Source organism: Pteropus vampyrus, unplaced genomic scaffold (assembly GCF_000151845.1).
Source record: "Pteropus vampyrus isolate Shadow unplaced genomic scaffold, Pvam_2.0 Scaffold6, whole genome shotgun sequence".
Lineage (NCBI taxonomy): Eukaryota > Metazoa > Chordata > Mammalia > Chiroptera > Pteropodidae > Pteropus > Pteropus vampyrus.
This window is the reverse complement of record NW_011888787.1, coordinates 177,766-191,819: the sequence shown is the minus strand read 5'-3', so window position 1 is coordinate 191,819 and position 14,054 is coordinate 177,766. Positions and strand designations below refer to the sequence as shown.

Genomic DNA, 14,054 nt, shown 5'->3' with positions numbered 1-14,054 from the left:
TCCTGCCCAGGCTCTCAATTAGGTCCGTTTTATGTAAATGAGGCACCCAAATCATGCAGTTCTCACTGAAGAGGGCGGGTCTCAGCTGACAGAGACTAAACCCCGGTTTCCCGGCTGCTGACTCAGATGTAAACAAGCAGGGTAGAGCACGGGAAGTCAAGTTCAGTGTAGGGTTCTTCCCATATACAGAGTACATGATAAGCCCCTAGCAGTAATCAGCCGCCAGACTCTTTAATATTTGTAAAATCTGGGCCCTCAGTTGACAATGGGGAGTCCACCTCAGCAGATAAATTCCTTTCCTGCATTCACAACAAATGAATTTTTCTTATTGGAGGTCTACAAAATAAACAAAATTTCATGTCTATCTTTATCCAAAATTATCTTGTTCATTTATTTGTTTACTTGCATATCACCTAACTCACCCATTAAAAAATAATCTCTGTAAGGAAAAAACTTAACATTCTGTTATTCTATAGAAATATTAATTCAAATAACCAAACAATTCCATTACATCAGCTTCTATTTCCTTCAGTCATGTTGGGGAGGAAAAACTATCCTTTATCTTCAAGTTCTTCTGGCTGGACGAATAATCAAATTAACACAGATTAGTAAGAGAGAAACAGCATAAAGTTTAATAACACGCATACCCCCCGGATACGTGGGAGAGATCTGGGAACCCTGAGTAACACCCCAAATGGCGGCAGCCACCACCTTCAACTCCACATTCACAGTTAAAGACAAAAGGTGATGCTGGGGGTAGAGTCAGCTGTGAGAAGTTACCAGGACAAACAAAGTAAACAAGGCTTAGACTGTTATGCAGATTTAAACCCAAGCCTTCTCCTCCACAGTGAAAGCAGGCCTGGTACAGTGAAGGACACACCTTACAAGTGGAAATGTCCTTTTACAAAGGTTAACTTCTACTTGATTTTCAGGGCTCCCCCTATGTCTGCCATTTCTTAAAATTAATCACCCTAAAATAATCAACATCCCAAAGTGGCACGTTTTGAGGTGGCAAATTCTGCTCCCTTACTGTACCATAAATCTTTCTTTTAAATAAATAATATCAAGCTTTTGGCTGATAAGAATACACTTTAGACTGCCTTATCATAGTTTTAAAAAGTATATTTTAACTACTGATTAAAATAGATCTGAGAAACACATTCTTTTCATTACACCACATTGATTAGCAATAACTGTGCTTTTAGAGAAAAAAAAAAACAGGAAATATAATGTTCTATTGATTGAATGAAAGTCTGTGGCGAGGCCAAATGAGTTGAGGCCTTGGGAAATTCAGCAGCCATTCAGCCCCCTTACACCCCAGGGTCTGAAACCTTCAATCTCACAAGCTCAGATCTCCAATTTAGCAGACCAAGAAAAGACCTGTCTCTTAGAAGATTCACATAAAACCAAATGCAGGGGCCATATATGTAAAACCCACAAAGCCAATTTACTTAATTACAATGAAAAAGAGTTATTGAGTAGCCCACTTACTTTCACCATTCAGCACAGTGTTTCTCAGTAAGCAAATCTACCTGAAAAGTATCATGGCATAGGGGAAAGAGTTTCAGGGTAAGAGACCCGAATTCCAACCTCAAGATTTCATTTATTAGATATGAAGTCTTGGGGAAGTCACATTACTTTGCTGAGATTCAATTTCCTCATCTGTAAAATGGAGACGCTTGCTTCACTTCTGTATTGTTGTAAAGAGTAAGATGTTTGTAAAATCCAGTGACTGGCACATTAGACAGTACACATTTCATAGAGATAGCTATTACAGTCATTCCAGATTATAATCACTTGCTAAACAATCAGAGGCTCAGAGAGCAATAAGACAAGTGGATACAGAGCTTGTCATCATGCTAGGATAGCCTCATTGGGGCTCCCCAATATGAGCATCAACCAGATCCTCAAAATCAAGGACCTGGGTTTCTCTCCCGCTGGGCAGTACGGGTGAAAGCAGTTTATGTTTGCCTCTTTCATTTGTACTCCTTCACTGCTGACCACCAACTGAAAACCTCTGAACAGAAGCATTCTTTCTCCTGATAGAATATAACACTACTACTAGGCTATTTTCTTAATTACAATCGCAATTTAGTCATGCCCTACACTGAGATTCGAACCTGATTAGATTTTAAGTGTTTATCACTTGGGTCACTTCTGAAGATGGCTAACTTTACATTTCTTAAACTCCAATTTGGGAAAATGTCCATGAATTAAGGAGAATGTGTAAAAGGGTGAAACAGGAACCAGTCTCTCTCCGCCTCCACACTCAGGCCCTGGCCTTAGTATCATTCTGATAAATATAAATACAGAGTTTGGAATTCTAACCATAAAGGGTTTGTATTGGGGGGCGGGGGAGGGATGGCAGGGCAAACCAAGGATGCTAGTGAATTAAGCACCCATTATACGTCCTCTGCTTGAATATTAATACATCAAATTTTCACACCAACACCCCCCAACACTGCCAATGTATACAGCCCCCACAGTAACAAAATCTTACTAATTTCATGAAGTCATTTCTATCAATCCATGAACAAAAGAAAAGAACAAACTTAAGTTATTCGTCCAGAATCACTGGAAAGAGGAGCCCAACTGTTTACAAAAAGCTAAGCTGCTTTTTCCCTAAGTCTGAAAATTTACTGTACTCAATTCTAGTAAAGATACCCGAGTAGCAGGCATACCCGAAGGAACTGCTTCAGATGTTCCACTGCCTGTTCCATCTAAAATACCCATAAGAAGAAACAGTTCACCATTAACAGTCTGAATTAGGAAGATCTCCCTAAGCACAGCTTAGTCCTGCTGCTTACCCGCTTAGCAGAACAGCACAAGAAAACGCAAAGCACTTGAAATAGAGGAAAAGGGAAAGGGTGGTTGAAAGCGACTAAAAGTTTTCTCTTTCTTAGATACTGATTTTTAAGAAACAAAAAACTCAAAATGAATGTCCGACTCTCCCTCTTCGCTAACCAAGAGATTCAGATAGAAAAACCAGCTTCAGGAAAGAAACCTTAACGTAGTCACATTAGCCTAACTTGAACTAAGTATGGTAGACAGGGAGGTGTCAAGCATCAGCATGTTTACTAGATTACTGGGGCATCTCTTCGGTTTTTGGGTCGCCTAGCAAAAATGTACCTGCCAGGTTGTTTCCCTCTTCCTCAATTATCTGTAAATCACCCATTCTCACTTTGAAATCTAAGATCCCATTTCTCTTTTCCTCCTTAGAACAAAATAATAAATATACATAGTCTTTGGAATTTTCATGTATATGTGAATTCGCCATGCACATGTATTAAAATAATAATTTGACTTTCTCCTGTTCATCTGTTAATTTGAGTATTAGCCCACCTAGAACTTAGAAGATGGGAGGAAAAGTATTTCTTTTAGGCCCCCACATGGTTTTTAATGCATTCTTTTCCTTCTTATACTTCCAGGGATCAATTATCACAAAATGTGAGGTTTGGGCAAAACAACGAGCCACAAACCAGGACCTAGTATATTAAGTCCCACATGACAAAATTTACAAACCCTTGAACTTTATGCGAAATTGTATCTAAAACTTATTCAGTACATGAAGTATTATATAAAGACTAATTATTCATTTCCTAATTCCATAGCTTTGTTTTCCTACCTGTTCACTATCAATGTCTTAGTGTCTTCCATTTTATCTAAAACAGAGTATCTTCTGTCTCTTCTGGCAGTCAAAATCTAAGGTCACGATACTGTTAGCTATATTCTCTTATTCATATTCTGAGTATCATGTGGCAAAACTGTTCAGGAACGCTTAATTAGGATTAGGTGCACAAGCTGAAATGCATCATAGCCCCTGGGCCAGAACTCGAGACACCTTGAACTTCACGCCAACTCACATCTCTAGGTCAAAGACCCTGCTTTTTTCTAGAGACTTTTTCCATAATCCCCTATGATTATCCCTTTTCAAGCCAGGTTACAGTTCCTCCTTTTTCAAAAGCATCAAGCGAACCCTAAAACAAAGAAAATAGAACTTCTCAGTTCTGTTCCTTCCCACCACCACCTTCCTGGTCTTTGTGAAGACCTGTTTCTCCACCGGCAAACCTAGAACACTAATGCTGTCTTTATTTTTTCTCTCCAACTCTCCTTGAGGAAAACAAAACAACCGTCATGCTCATTTATGAGGCCCATCACTCACTCAAAAGAAAGTCTCTAGTTTAATAAGCGCTTTAAATTAGCCCTCCATGAACTCAAGGAATTTGAAGCAATTGCTCCCCTGGCTATTAACCAGGAAGAAAACCAGTTTACAAATAAAGAAAACATCAGGCCACAGTTTTAATGATATACGAAGATATCTATACAATTTAAATACTGTTTGAAGAGCTGTGACTCAGTTCCAGGCCGACAAAACTGGCTTCATATTTATGGCCTCGCTCCCCTAGGAATGGCGTCGTGCACAGCCTCCGGCCTTCTGCCCCTTCACTCCCGGCCGCGGCGGCCCGTCGACATCATGAGGGAGGCTGAACAGGGCTGTGCAATCAGCCAACCTTCTTTAGCTCATTGTGTAGCAAGTCAGAAAATCAGGTCAGGGGACAAAGTGTTATTTGATAGAAGCTGGATCAGCTAGACAAGAAGCCAGATTTTCTAAGAAAAAAAGCAGACTAAACTACAAGAATCGTCAAAGTTAACCTCACACAACACAATATAGCCAGAAAAGAGTCATAGCGTTTTGCTCGCTCACACTAAAAGCAGCAAGAAGGGGAACAATCCAGTGGCGTAGATATAAAATAGTAAATGATCCAAAACGTTTGTCTTTAGCTCTTGACAACACAAAAATTCCGAGATGTTCTAAATTAAATTACAGAGACTGGAGAGTGAGACAGAGAGACAGAACAGTTACCCTGTTAACAGCTGTGGACCAGCCAACGAAAGACTGCTCCTCTTCACGCCTGCGGGAGCGCCGCGCCAGATCAACGTCCAGGTGGCTGTGTCCACGGTCATCCAAAAGAGAAGAGCCGGGCGCCACAGAACCCCAGAAGCCTCTGCCTCCCGTGTGCATGGAGGACGTGCTTATGCTCCCCGCCTAGCCATGCTGCCACCAGTGGCTTGGACCTCGTGTCCCAGGACCTGCCTTCTTTCCTGGCTAGCATTTTGGCTCAGTAAAACCTGTACAAAAAACTTTCAGCCATGAAAGTTCTCTGTTTAACGTACTGATGTAGCCCACCAAAGCCTGGAGGAAACGTGACCTTCTTACATTCAGCTTAGGCTGACAGAGTCTTCTCCCCTAAACTGACGACATTCACATACACACTCAGCGAATATACTCCAAGTTCTACATTCAAAGTACTGTGTTGTTGAAAGGAAAGCATTCTTGGTGGGGAAGGATAAATTTGTTTAAAAGGTAAAATAAAACATTTTTCCACACAATCCTGTAAATTCATTTATATATAAAATTAATAAAATCAATAAAACCACCTATAGAAAGGGCTGGTGAAAAATGAGGGCTAATGACTAGTTCTACAGCTCACAGCCAGTTTGTTTATACTGAAAACCCCTTCCTACCATTTTTAATATAGCTCAGACCTAAAATGAGCAAAAAGGCATTCGCTCTAATCTTGATAGCTACATTAATTTTAATGTTTAAACACAAAGTCAAAAGAAGAAAATATTTAAATCTTCATTCCACATATTTTTCCTAACATTTTATAAATCTGTTTATATCTTCCTATACAAAGCCCAAGTACTACATAGAACAGCTCCCGGAATATAGTAGGCACCGATAAATAGTTAATGAATGCGAACAGACTATTGACATTACTGTATGATCTAGTGCCTATTACGTTATTATTATAAAACACAGATTTCAAAGCGCTATACTTCACAAATACAGAATGTGTGTTTGTGTTCCCAAAGAAAATACCCAGATTCAATTATACTCAGGAAAAGAACCTTTTTATAGCACTAGTGCTGTAGGACGGGACAGACTTGTCACCTGTTAACCTGATTAAAAACCTTGGGAACTCTGAATCTGCTCATCTAATACTGATTGCATGTTATGACAGAATTCTAATGTAATATTAAAACAAGTCTCAGACCCTCATTGAATCAGCACCTACACTTGGCACAGAATAAAAAACCAGTAATTTTAGTGATGAGTAAAATTAAGATTGAAAAATTTAGGGAATTAAATACTTTTATGAGTCTCACTTATTAATATTACTTTGAACCACTTTTTAATCTCAAACATAGAAAGTAATACTAGCAGTGAAAGCTAAATTTTCCTTTTACATGTTATTAAACAAAAAGTAAATGTACCATTAGCGTTTTCACACTATACCAGCAATCGAGAGTTTTTTCAAACCAACAAGTTCAAGGTTCAAAATTTCCATTCCTCAACCTAACTTGTCTTTAACTAGGTACATTAATGCCTGTAAACATTCAGCAGTGACCACATTACAAGTTCAGAACCTAATAACTGACACTCTAAATCATGATTAGGGAACCAATAGTTTACTAATCTGTCTGAGAATAAAATACCCCAGACTACCACTGAAATTGCAGAAGAGTCACTGGAGGCAATTAAATTCCATTCAACAACTTCAGTTACAAATGATTACTGAAATAACTTTGCTTACAAGGCCAATCAGCTGTTCATCTGGAGGGCAGGTAACACTATGGGAAGCTTTTCTACTCATAAACTGTCAGATAGAGAAATGAAGCCATATTCAAACACAAGAGGCTCCAACTGTGTCCACCACTAATGCTAGGTGGTCCAATAGACCATTCCTGGGAGCCAACCTTTGATTCATTAGCCTACAGGTTTGTGCTCGGTTTTCTGAACACTAGTACCCCCATGATTTTCAACATGTTCGAAGGCAGAAAGTGGCAAGAAGAAAAAGCCTACAATTACAATTCTTTTATTCTACAAATGCTGAACAAATACTATGTATCAGGCTCTGTTCTAAACACTGATGGGAAAGGAAGTGGCAATAATAAGAGGAAATGAGAAATTTAAAGCATAGAGAAGAACTGTCTAAAGGAAAAGAAAGCCAGATCTAAAGGACAAAGACTGAATCTCTCACCATGTGAAAAGCACTGCACTAAAGTAGTGAAAAACGAGAGAAAAGAAGAGTGAATAATAAAAGGGAAAATGTTTTCCTATATGACTAGAAGATATTCTCAGTGCGGACAATACAATCATAGGAAACTCCAGCACAAAGAAATGTCTCTATTCTCAAACTTCATATAGACAAGTACTGAAAAAGCATCTTTATAATCATCAAAGCCTAGGACCTCGCTCCATTCTATATATAAATACTAAGTCTTTCTGCATAATTTTAATAGGCACTAAATGCCCCCCAAAACAACTACCGAACAAAGTGAGAGAAACTGTGCATTATTTGTACTTTTACCAAGAACTGTTCACCATTCTGGTGGTCTGCCTCTCATGGTATTTAAGTTGCAAATAACCCTTATGACAGTCTACTCTGGTGGCTGTTACGTCTATGCTTGGGGCCAATGTCTCCTACAATGCAAATATCTTCCTGTTATGGACAACTGAGTTTTACAGATTGAAATGTATATTACTTTGTCATGAATTATTTTCTTTTTATTTATCCTTTATCTTACAGCTAGAAAAAAAATTTTTTTAAACTGTATGTGTAGGGGAAAAAATGATGTGTAGGAAAGTTGTATTACCTATGAATTCCATTTCACTAAAGGGACTATTTCAAAATACTTATTATAAAAAGAGGGCACTGGGTCTGATGGGTTTGAGAACCACCAGGCTAGATGGGCATCACTGTAAGACACGTGCAGGTCTGTTAATCCAGAAAAAGGCAGAAAAGGGCATGTAAATTCTAAGCATGGTGAAAGTAACGTAATGAAATCTTAACTGGAAGGTGGTTCTCTGGGTTTAAAGTCTATTCAAATCTGCACAGAAATCTGCACATCAAAGCAAGCCGCAAGGAGGTGAAGATACCTTGTCTAGGAAGAACTTCCAGGTGACACTTAGTGACACCTGAAATCATCGTGGAGAGAGATTATCTATCTTAAAAGATTTTCAAGGAAAACCAAACTGCCCATTTTGGGAAAAGGGGCTGGGCAATCTAACATTCTAGAAAAGTGTGCCTAGTTTAAAATCACCAGAGCCAACTAACTATTTCTATTTGATATCATCTGGACCCCTCTAAGGAACTTTGAACTGCTAACAATTGAACTTAAAAAGATTTTTTTAATCTTTCAGAATCTAAACTTCTGTATTTGAAACTGTAAGAACTACCTAAAATGTTTCTAATGTGGCAAAGGCCCTACTTCTCTATAAATAAGGACTTCTCATTCCTACACTACCTTTCAAAGATGATCAGCTCCATTTCTCAATGCTCATTCAAGCTTCCAGTAAGGGCTCCTCAGTATCAGTTTACGGTGGGATATACACTAACGTAAACTTGACAGGGTCAGATGACTTGTCGCCATGCACACGAAGAACTGGTATTAGAACAAGGATTCATAACTTCATTTTACCCTCTCACCAACAGTGTGAAGAAACTAAAAGTTTAAGCACAAAATGTCCTGAGCTCATGAAACTTCAAAAAGCTACAAGAGAAACAGAAAGAAAAACCTGATTAATGCTTAGATGAGCTATATAGAAAAACTAAAAGTTTGGATTGTCTGCTTTTTGCTTTATTTTCAAACTACGATTTCCAGCTGCCTCAGTAACTTACACACAGTGTTACCACCTAAATTAATTCCCAACTGACAACAAATTTGGATACTTTTCTTTTAGAAGCTGCCCTACAGTGTGAAACTTGAGAGGAGTGATCCAGTTCCTCTGGTCTCAGTAACCACAAAGAGAGAAAGTGACCCTAACAGTTACTGCTATAATGAATAGCAGTCACTAACCGCTATTCTAAACAATCCCTCCCATCAGGGCTTTGGCTAGAATTATATGGTCTCCATTATTTTACTAAAAATTCTCATCAGGATCCCAAAATTAGAAATCAAAGCAATATCAGAACAAAACCTTAAGCACCACTGACTTAAGAAGGAAACGACTATTTCTTTATCCTTCTCTAGGGCTCCTCGACCTCAGCAAGCTGGATATTTGGGGCCCAATAATTCTTTGTTGTGGGGGCTGTCCTGTGCATTGTGGCATGTTTAGCAGCATCCCTGGCCTCTACCCGCTAGATTCCTGAATCAATCCTCCACCTCCCCCAGCAGCTGTGACAACCAAAAAACGAGGACAGACATTGCCAAATATCTCCTGCGGAACAAAACTACCCCTGGCTGAGAACCACTGCTCTGTCCTATGTCCTCTACCGTTCATAACTAAGCTGTGAAGTGATGGACAAACAGAATCCACAGGCTTTTCTTATTCTTAGACCCCCTTCTAATTTGACTATAGAGAATAAGAAGCAATCCATACTTTCTTTCCTCTGCTAATACAACAGCTGTGGAAAAGACCTTAGCGTCCTCTCTCTGAAAGTAAAGGTCATAAAAAGCCAACTAAACATAAAAAAACGCAAAGTGTTAGCATCCAATCATTACTTCCCCCAAAAAAACACAAGAAATTTCATCTGTAGTGATTTTAAAATTTTATTCTTCCCCATACTGAAAAGTCCCAGATTTTCCCAGCATATACATGTCTATTTATCAGTAGAATTTCAAGACTAGAACTAGCCTTCTATCTATAAGAATACATATTTCTTACTTCTAGATTCTTGCAGGGAACACATTTACTGACACGGTATATCCAAAGGTCATGTGGTAGCACCTGCATTTCGTATCACTGAAGCCTTTTAAACGTCTCACGACACTAAAGCCACTACTTTTTAAATGGAATTATTGAATATTCAACTCATATCACTTATTCATTCAAGAAATATTTAATAAGCAACGGCTATATAGAACCAGTAAGGTACTAGATAATCAAGTAGACTTTTTAGCTGATAAGTCACCAGTAGCAGAATTTAAGGTAATCTAAAGATAATTCCTCTACGGCCATGCCACCCTGAACAAGCCCGATCCCGTCTGATCTCGGAAGCTAAGCAGGGTCGGGCCTGGCCAATACTTGGATGGGAGACCACCTAGGAAGACAGGTGCTTGCTGTAGGCGTAAAAAATAAAAAATAAGGGATTGTAAAATGACAAGGTCCTCGCAATCTGTGAGGTCAACCAAGGACTGCCTCACCTAAAAATGAAAGAATGAATGAATGAATGAAATTCCTTCCCCCAGTTCGACAACACTACTAATTCACTTAGAAGCAGCTCTGGGATCTTTTCTGAGAATCGTGCTACTTAAAAAGCACGGTCAGTGAGCTTAGAGGTTTAAGAGTCACAAAGGCCTTAAGAAACCTACTTTTTAGCTACTCTTATCATAGAGAGGTTAATATGTTTTCCTGTATTGGAGCCATTACAAGTACAGCACAATGATGATGACTCGTGGAGCACCTGGTAAAAAGCCAAACTTGATAACATTACTTACTGACAAGGATGACATTTTATTAGATCAAAGGTGATATATGATGTGGGAGAGGGAACGAGCCTGCTAGTTCCTTCGGGCAGAGCCACAGAGGCGAGCATACCCTGGCAGTCCTTAATTAAACTAGTTAAACTAGTCTCCTGTCTGGGTCTAGATACTCTGATCTCCATAAAACACTTAAGAACCAACCTAGTCCCATGAATGCCAAAAGCAGTTTACTATGCATATGATTTATCTCATCTGTTTAATGATGACATTCAATCTCATAAGAATATTCCCTGGCCTTGATTTTAAAGTGGGGGGAGGGGAGAGTACAGGGATAGAATGACACCTTTACATTCAAGGACACAGCCCTCTGTGGTACCGCCCAGTCATCCCTCGAGGTAGCACAGGAACTCCATCAGCTTTGACCTCATATTCTCTCAACAGGATAAGCCCGTGAGGTGGAAGCTTCTGCTTTTTGAAAATAATTTTAAGTTATTTAAATATTTCTCCTATCATCTGATGATCAAAAAATATACAATCCCATTTTACTCAATCATATATAATGCTGAAACTCTGGTGTTTCGGGCCATATAATTAAAATCTCTTATTTTAAAATCCAAGTTTAGTACTCACTAAATTTTATTGAAATTATTTTTACTGTAAGTAGGAAAACATTCTTAGAGAAAGAAACTTCTAAATCAATATTCACTTCTAGAATGGAGATGCTTTTTGGAAACCTAACAGATAATGGTACCACTAAATACTATTTTCATTGTAAAATTCCCTTCATGGTTTCCCCACATTTCATAGTATCTCCTTTCTCAATGAAATTTTTGTTCTCTTTTCTGGGAGGATCCAAACCAAAGCGATACAAAACTAAGGTGGATAGATCAGGATTAGCTGGAGCGTGTTCACCAAATTAATTCAACCGAATGCGGCTTAACCTATGGAGCTTCAGACATATTCTAATTTTTCTCAGAAGTTATAGTCAAAACTATTTTTTCTAATACAGACACTAAAGTTAGCTGGGCTTGTGAACCTTTCGGAGTAGCAGGATTGACGAGAAAAAGGATAAAAAGGGTAGTTTCAGGGCAAACGGATAAGCTATTGCTATTGCCTGTACACACCTTCAGATGCATCCAGTACTATGTCCTAGAGACTGGAGAAGCGAGAAGTGAGAGTTGTAAAAACCTTGCAACCCAGTCCTACGGAACACAACTGTGACTGTGCGATGTGGTGGATAAATTGGCAAGAGATGAGATGGCTGTGAAGCAGGCCTTCCCAGATGGCGTGAAGAAACCTACCTAGCGATAGCTCATTAAAAGCCCATGGAAAACTCACTACTCAGCCTCATGTGTTCAAAGGACAGCACTCAGGGGTAATGGGTCCCGTGATCCAACGTGCACAAAAGTACTCTCTTAAAAGACAAAGACAAAGAAAAACTTTATTAATGACAAGCTGGGGCTAGCCATCCTCAGAAAGATATCCAGGTTTCCCACGACACTTGTCCAGCTGAAAAAACGTGTGGCTAATGTATGCTGAGCACTTACAGTGAGGGAATGCCAAGTTTATATAAAAAATTAGTTTAAAAAACTTTTCAATGTTTGTCCTGTACATCTGAAAATCATATTACTGACTTACCAGTGTGTGAGCTGGTTTTTCAGTAGCAGAAACAGATTCGCAGTAAATCAGCCACTTACTGACCTGGTCATTCTCACAACCAGCATTTTCAAGATGGGACACTGCAGGTTAAGGTGGGACACTGCAGGTTAAGGTGGGACACTGCGGGTTAAGGTGGGACACTGCGGGTTAAGGATACAGAAATGGCCACGGAACAAGATGAAACTCACTGGCTAATCCACGAATCAAAACTCTACCTCTGACAGAGTGCACCTTTTCCGAAAAATGCATAACTATGATCTACTAAATGTTTCTCCCTTCTTCCTCAACTCATTCTTCTTTTCCTACCTGAGTCTATGCTATTGTCATCTAAATTCTAGCTAGCCTGCAGAACTCAATGTCAAACCTGTCTCTCGCTCTTTCCCTGACCTCACAAATGCTACCATATCACCCTCTCTCTAAATTCTAAAGCGCGTATTATCCATCCTCATTCACCTTACGTTAACTTTTCCATGTTTGTCTTGTCTTTCCAACAAAATTGTGAGGTCCTTAAGGGCAGAAACCACATATTCCTGGGTAGTACCTTCATCCAGCAAAGAACCTTTTACCTATGTATTCCATTCCATATGTGTTAGGCCTCAATTTACAAATTTGGCATCACAGAAAACAAATCAGACTAAAAAAATAATTTCACCTCTGGGCATCAAACTAAGTTTTAGAAAAACACCCAAAAAAGTCTTTCATATGATCCTTTTCAAGAGCATTCTGTAGCGAGGACTTCAACTAGTCAAAAAAACAAAAAAGATATAAGTTGTGGAAAGTTAGACTGTTTTCTCACCCTTACAGACAAGTAAGTGAATGACCAGAAGACCTAAAGGCACAACATTCAACAAGGCATCACATTTAACAACATGTCACTGGTCACACACACACTGGACAAATTCCACACTCCCTCCCTGCGGTGAAAGACTTCTGAAGGGTCTGATGTTCCCCAGCACTGAAATATGGCAAAAAGTGCAGGCAAAACTAAGTTTACATGTAGACTGACAAGAAGAAAATTCTGAGAGGTTCAAAGTTAAAATTACAGAGGGGAGAGAGGGAAAGACACAGAACAGTTAGCCTGTTAACAGCCGTGGACCAGCTCTGACAAGAGACTGCCCACATTCCTTCTACTGATGGAATTTCAGATTAATTTCCAGGTGGCTATTTCCGCAGATTATCCCAGCCAGGCACCAGCGAACTCTGATCCCTGCTTCGTGTTTACACGTAGGCTTTCCGGACTGCTGCCCACAGCCAACCCACACAGGAGGGGACGTTTCTTTTTGTGGACTCTGCACCTATCCCAGAGCTGGCCCCGCTTCACTTTCTCCCACCCCTTTGCTTATAGCTAATGTAATGCAAATGATTTCAAACAGCTTACACCTTTCTAACCCCTTCCCACTCCCTGATGTATAAAGATACTTGCAAACTCTGGAGACCATGGGCACATTGTCCTTCCTCCCCCGCTGGTGATTGAGACTCCGTGCCCCTAGACCCGTCTTCTTTTTTGGCTAGCAATGGCCTAAGAAACCCTTTCGTTAAAACAAAAAAAAACAAAAAAACAAAACTTTAGGCCTAGGCCACAGAAGCTAAAATTTTTAACAAGATGAAACTAGCTATGAAGTTGGGGTTAATAAAAGAGAAAGAAAATGCCATAAAAACCTAAATAGCACAACTTTTAGGTGAAAAGGTTAAAATGCTTAGGCGCTTACAGAGGAGACGCCATTTGTGTTTCTATGACATACGACGTTCAGACACACTTTAGTAGGCTCTCTTATAGATTTTATCTGAGGCATTATAGAGCGAAGTTGTTAGGCAGCCACCCTGTCGTCTTAAGATTGAATCTGGATACCTCTAAGGAAAAGATCCAGAACTAATTCTAGAAAGAGTTGACGAAAAGATTAACATTCACCAGGGTGGCTCTCCATGCAGTAGCTCTAACACGACCCACTTCTGGTTTTAGCTAG

The 14,054-nt window shown here is 39.5% G+C and overlaps 1 protein-coding gene and 1 pseudogene across 1 annotated transcript in view; one reads left to right on the top strand and one right to left on the bottom strand.

The window, feature by feature from the left end:
• RNF115 (ring finger protein 115) overlaps positions 1-14,054 on the bottom strand; it is a 49,421-nt gene that overhangs the window by 34,181 nt on the left and 1,186 nt on the right. The gene's annotated exons all lie outside the window — the stretch shown is intronic.
• LOC111745521 lies at positions 9,956-10,077 on the top strand (annotated as a pseudogene).